This window comes from Lethenteron reissneri, chromosome 60 (assembly GCF_015708825.2).
Source record: "Lethenteron reissneri isolate LAM-NWPU_2019-01 chromosome 60, ASM1570882v1, whole genome shotgun sequence".
NCBI lineage: Eukaryota > Metazoa > Chordata > Hyperoartia > Petromyzontiformes > Petromyzontidae > Lethenteron > Lethenteron reissneri.
Window position 1 is genome coordinate 1896319 of NC_083838.1, and position 6391 is coordinate 1902709.

A 6391-nucleotide genomic window follows, 5' to 3' on the forward strand; every position below is an offset into this window, starting at 1 on the left:
ATAAATTAAATAATAGCATTATTATTTTATCTTTAGACGTGACTTAACCGAAAGAACCAAAGAATAATTCCTGCAGTCACGAAAGCTCCAAAATTAAGATCTTAAAGTGACTATGTGACTAAGTGCAAACAGAAAATCCAAGAAAAGACAGCAAAATATTGCAGAAAAAAAGCACCGTACACCAACGCTGTGTGCAAAAATCCCAGTGGGATGCAAGTCAAACAACAACACGACTCCACGTGCATTGCGACGTCCTTCCGTAAGTGCGGCTCGCTCAACCGGCACTTTCGTCAATTTTCTTTGCCAGATAAGGACCCCCCCGCGGTATACGCAGCTAGTTTTCAGAAGCGACCCGGCCGCAAATAACGAAGTGGCTCGTTAGCACGCGCACATTCGTAGCGGCCAAAATAAGTCCAAAACGCGTGGCATGTTCATTCTCCACGTGGACGGGAGGGGTGGGGTGGGGGAAAAGAAAATCGGAGGATTCTAGATTTGAAGCTTTCGTGACTGCAAGGATTCATCTTCTTGGTTCTTTCGGTAAAGTCACGTAGAAGGGAAATAATAAAATAATAAAAATATTACATAATAAAATAATTCTCACGACGTTTCGGCCACAACGCAAGCAGCCGTCCTCAGGTGAAGAACAGGTTTGTCGGTCTGTCGGGAAGACAGACGCTGTCTTCGCGACAGACCTGGTCTCCACCTGAGGACGGCTGCTTGCGTTGTGGCCGAAACGTCGTGAGAATTATTTTATTATTTCCCTTCTACGTGACTTTACCGAAAGAACCAAGAAGATGAATCCCTGCAGTCACGAAATCTTTCAATCGAAATATAAACGTCGTGATTTATTATTTATTCTAATCATTACTTTTATTATTTTAATTTAGTTATTTTACCTACGTGACTTTACCGAAAAAAACCTAAGAGTAAGAATCAGAGGACCCCGGATAACGATCCACGCGGTCACGGACAGAGAGACACGCAAATATGCAACGGGCATTGTCAGGGTCGGCATCGAACCGACGACCTCGCTACACAGGTAGCTCTTGCCCCTCCGGGCGCGGCTGGGGCACCTTTGTCTTTGCTCGTCGCGCGCGTGCATTGCCTGGGGGATGTCTCGTCTCCCGGATGTTGGCGCGTCTCCCATGGCAACGGTTCACCTGGGCACGCAGCTGGCTCCATAGGTGGAGATGTGGCAACGGGCTCAGAGGTGGAGTGGGGGTTGGGGGGTGGGGGCGGGGTGGATGGGGGGTGGGGGGGGCGAAGCGGTTGAGGGGAGGGGTATTTAGGACGAGGTGGGGGGGGGGGCCCTCTGCTTTGCTACAACGAGGGAGGGGGGGAGGCCGAACAACCAAAAATAACGAGAAGAGACTAAAAAATGTAATTCGATTTTTTTGCAGGAGTAGTAGCAAACGAAACACGTGACACAAATCGACATTTCAAGAAGTCTCCGCGCAATGCATTGCGAGCCATCGCCACCCTTAAATAGATAACATCACCACGAAAAGCAGTCCCATTTATTTTTTAAAGAGCCGCGTTGGGCCTCGGATACGCAGGTTTGCGAACCACTGAGACTACAGCCTCTTAACCTCATACCCCCCACCCTCCGCTATGAATACAAAAGACAAAGATCCCCCGTATAGCCTCAACAGACTGCTGGGGCAAGTGCTGTTAGCGAGCACTGATGAAGTCCGGCACGGCACACGAGGGTGGGGGGGGGCGTTACCAGCACCACGCCCGGCCGTCTTTGTCTCCCCAGTGGTGATGTTAACTTCACAGCGCACCAGGTAAACACACTTGTGGCTGAGACGGGTTCGTAGGGCAGCGCGTTACTGCGGCTCCCCTATTAATAACAACAACCACAATAACAAACACACAACAAAACAGCAGCAGCGGTAATGAGAATAACAATGGTCGGGGAAAATACAAAGTCTCGAACGCCCGAGGGAGTCTTGAGGTCCTGGTTGCTGTGATGTTTGGCCAATTCCCGGACCATAAAACTAAACTTTAAGACAATTTTATTTTTAGTTTACCGCTGTGGCTGTATAGTATTTTTTTTTCTTCTCCAGAAGCGACCTGGCATATTGCAAATGACAGGTCTCAACGAAGTGGCTTATCATCATTATCATTATTATCACGTGGACATTTTATAGCACACAAGTAACTCTAAACGCGTGGTGATGTTGATTCTAAATGTGGAGGGAAAATCCCGGAGGACCCGGAGAAAAATCCACGCGACCACAGGGAAAGATAGAGAGACACCGCAAACTCCAAATGTACAGGAATCGTCAGGGTCGGGATCGAACCCGCGACCTCCTGTATACCAGGCGAGGTAGTTAACATCTCCTAGCCACCGTGGTGATGATGATGAAAGAGAGATGCAGACTCCAAGTATACAACAGACCGCAGGGTAGGGATCGAACCCACGACCTCCTGTACACCAGGCGAGGTAGTTAACATCTCCTAGCCACCGTGATGATCATGATGAGAGAGAGATGCAGACTCCAAATATACAGCAGACCGCAGGGTAGGGATCGAACCCACGACCTCCTGTACACCAGGCGAGGTAGTTAACATCTCCTAGCCACCGTGGTGATGATGAGAGAGAGAGAGACACAGGCTCCAAATATACAGCAGCAGGTGTCAGGGTCGGGATCGAACCCACGACCTCCTGTACACCAGGCGAGGGAGATGACATCTCCTAGTCACCGCAGTTATAGAACATCAGCAGCAATAACATCCGCACTTACGCGGCGTTGGCATCACCGCAGCGTTTGTGCCAGGCTAGGTGCACCTCGAGGCTCCCGCGCGAAGTATCCATGAAGAGATCAACGGGACAGACCCAGGTGCCGCGGGTTGACTGACCGAGATGACTGGCAGATGCACCGCGCGTGTTCCCTTGCTGTGAGACCAGCACGAAGTCAAAGACCCCTCCAACACACGTTCAAACGTTGTCTCGCCGACGTCACTTACCCACCGCCGTTCACCCCAAGGAGGCGCGGGGGATCTTTAACGCTGATCTTCCTTTGCACCGTACGTAGCCGGTTGTGCAAACATCGGAAGAACGACAATCAGTGTGCAAGCGCAATCAGTACGGGCTGTAGGTCGTTGTAGGCAGACAACTCCAGCTGACGCCTCTTCAGAGTGGACAGGGTAGGAGTGAGTGGTGGGGAGTGATCACACAGCAGCAGCAGCAATCATTACCCTCGACTGGCTTCAGATGAATGCCACATTGGATTGCAGGCCATGTGCTGAGTCTTTTTTTATTTTTATTTTTTACGATCAGTGGAAACAAGAAGATGCTCGGTGTAGTCGGCACTTTGCTTCGTTCATCATTTCGTAAAACATTTTTATTTTTTTATTTTTAAACTTTGCTTTATAAACCCCCCCCCCTCTCGCTCACTCTCTCGCTTACTCTCTCGGTCACTCTCTCGGTCACTCTCTCGCTCACTCTCTCGCTCACCCTCTCGCTCACTCTCTCGCTCACTCTCTCGGTCACTCTCTCGCTCACTCTCTCGGTCACTCTCTCGCTCACTCTCTCGCTCACTCTCTCGCTCACTCTCTCGGTCACTCTCTCGCTCACTCTCTCGCTCACTCTCTCGGTCACTCTCACGCTCACTCTCTCGGTCACTCTCTCGCTCACTCTCTCGGTCACTCTCTCGCTCACTCTCTCGCTCACTCTCTCGCTCACTCTCACGCTCACTCTCTCGGTCACTCTCACGCTCACTCTCTCGGTCACTCTCTCGCTCACTCTCTCGCTCACTCTCTCGCTCACTCTCTCGGTCACTCTCTCGCTCACTCTCTCGCTCACTCTCTCGCTCTCTCACTCGCTCACTCTCTCGCTCGCTCTCTCGGTCGCTCTCTCGGTCGCTCTCTCGCTCACTCTCTCGCTCACTCTCTCGCTCACTCTCTCGGTCACTCTCTCGCTCACTCTCTCGCTCACTCTCTCGCTCACTCTCTCGCTCACTCTCTCGGTCACTCTCTCGCTCACTCTCTCGCTCACTCTCTCGCTCACTCTCACGCTCACTCTCTCGGTCACTCTCACGCTCACTCTCTCGGTCACTCTCTCGCTCACTCTCTCGCTCACTCTCTCGCTCACTCTCTCGGTCACTCTCTCGCTCACTCTCTCGCTCACTCTTTCGCTCACTCTCTCGCTCACTCTCTCGCTCACTCTCTCGCTCACTCTCTCGCTCACTCTCTCGCTCACTCTCTCGGTCACTCTCTCGCTCTCTCACTCGCTCACTCTCTCGCTCACTCTCTCGGTCACTCTCTCGGTCGCTCTCTCGCTCACTCTCTCGCTCACTCTCTCGCTCACTCTCTCGCTCACTCTCTCGCTCACTCTCTCGCTCACTCTCTCGCTCACTCTCTCGCTCACTCTCTCGCTCACTCTTTCGCTCTCTCACTCGCTCACTCTCTCGCTCACTCTCTCGGTCACTCTGTCGCTCATTCTCTCGGTCACTCTCTCGCTCACTTTCTCGCTCACTCTCGCTCACTCTCTCGCTCACTCTCTCGGTCACTCTCTCGCTCACCCTCTCGCTCACTCTCTCACTCTCTCGCTCACTCTCTCGGTCACTCTCTCGCTCACTCTCTCACTCTCTCGCTCACCTCTCTCGCTCACTCTCTCGCTCACCCTCTCGCTCACTCTCTCACTCTGCACGCAGCCCTTTCCGCAGTCAGACGGCCTCCGACGGGTAGCTGAGTCAATCTATGCCTCGCATGGACTGCTGCCGCTGGGGTGCCCCTTTCAAAGATGTTGAGACGGGTTGTGATGTGAAGTGTGCCGAGCTGCGTGCTGTATGAAGGTGCGATGGCTCGCATGTTGACACGATTTCCGTGTCACGGATGCGGAACGCAACACGATGCGACCGCGGTTATCCTCCCACCACCCCCACCGCCACCCCCACCGCCACCACTGCCCCCACCGCCACCACCACCGCCAACACCACACCACGCACCACCCGCCACACCACTCCACCGCCACCACCACTCCCACCCCCACCACCACCGCCACCACCACCCCCACTCCCACCGCCACCACCACTGCCACCACCACCACCGCCCCCGCCACCAGCACCGCCACCACCGCCACCCCCACCACCACCCCCACCGCCACCACCACCACCACCGCCAGTTGTCACGTGGCTCGCGTGTCATAGGCAGCACGTGGCGAGCACGTGGCGAGAGGCAGCAGAATGCGTGGAGGGGAGTGGAGTGAGATGAGAGGCAGGAGAGTGCGTGGAGGGGAGTGAGATGAGAGGCAGGATAGTGCGTGGAGGGGGGTGGAGTGATATGAGAAGGGAGAGGCAGGAGAGTGCGTGGAGGGGAATGGAGTGAGAAGAGAGGGGGGAGGAGGGAGCGTGCGTAGAGGGGAGTGGAGTGAGATGAGAGGGGAGAGGCAGGAGAGTGCGTGGAGGGGAGTGGAGTGAGATGAGAGGGGAGAGGCAGGAGAGTGCGTGGAGGAAAGTGGAGTGAGATGAGAGGGGAGAGGCAGGAGAGTGCGTGGAGGGGAGGTGGAGTGAGATGAGAGGGGAGAGGCAGGAGAGTGCGTGGAGGGGAGTGGAGTGAGATGAGAGGGGAGAGGCAGGAGAGTGTGTGGAGGGGAGTGGAGTGAGATGAGAGGGGAGAGGCAGGAGAGTGCGTGGAGGGGAGTGGAGTGAGATGAGAGGCAGGAGAGTGCGTGGAGGGGAGCGGAGTGAGATGAGAGGGAGAGGTAGGAGAGTGTGTGGAGGGGAGTAGAGTGAGATGAAAGGGGAGAGGCAGGAGAGTGCGTGGAGGGGAATGGAGTGAGATGAGAGGGGAGAGGTAGGAGAGTGCGTGGAGGGGAGTGGAGTGAGATGAGAGGGGAGAGGCAGGAGAGTGAAATGAGAGGGGAGAGGCAGGAGAGTGTGTGGAGGGGAGTGGAGTGAGATTAGAGGGTAGAGGCAGGAGAGTGCGTGGAGGGGAGTGGAGTGAGATGAGAGGCAGGAGAGTGCGTGGAGGGGAGCGGAGTGAGATGAGAGGCAGGAGAGTGCGTGGAGGGGAGCGGAGTGAGATGAGAGGGGAGAGGTAGGAGAGTGCGTGGGAGGGGAGTACAGTGAGATGAGAGGGGAGAGGCAGGAGAGTGCTTGGAGGGGAGTGGAGTTAGATTAGAGGGGAGATGCAGGAGAGTGCGTGGAGGGGAGTGGAGGGAGATGAGAGGCAGGAGAATGCGTGGAGGGGAGTGGAGTGAGAAGAGAGGGGAGAGGCAGGAGAGTGCGTGGAGAGGAGTAGAGTGAGATGAGAGGGGAGAGGCAGGAGAGTGCGTGGAGGGGAGTAGTGAGATGAGATGGGAGAGGCAGGAGAGTGCGTGGAGGTGAGTGGAGTGAGATGAGAGCAGGAGAGTGGCGTGGAGGGGAGGTAGTATGAGATGAGA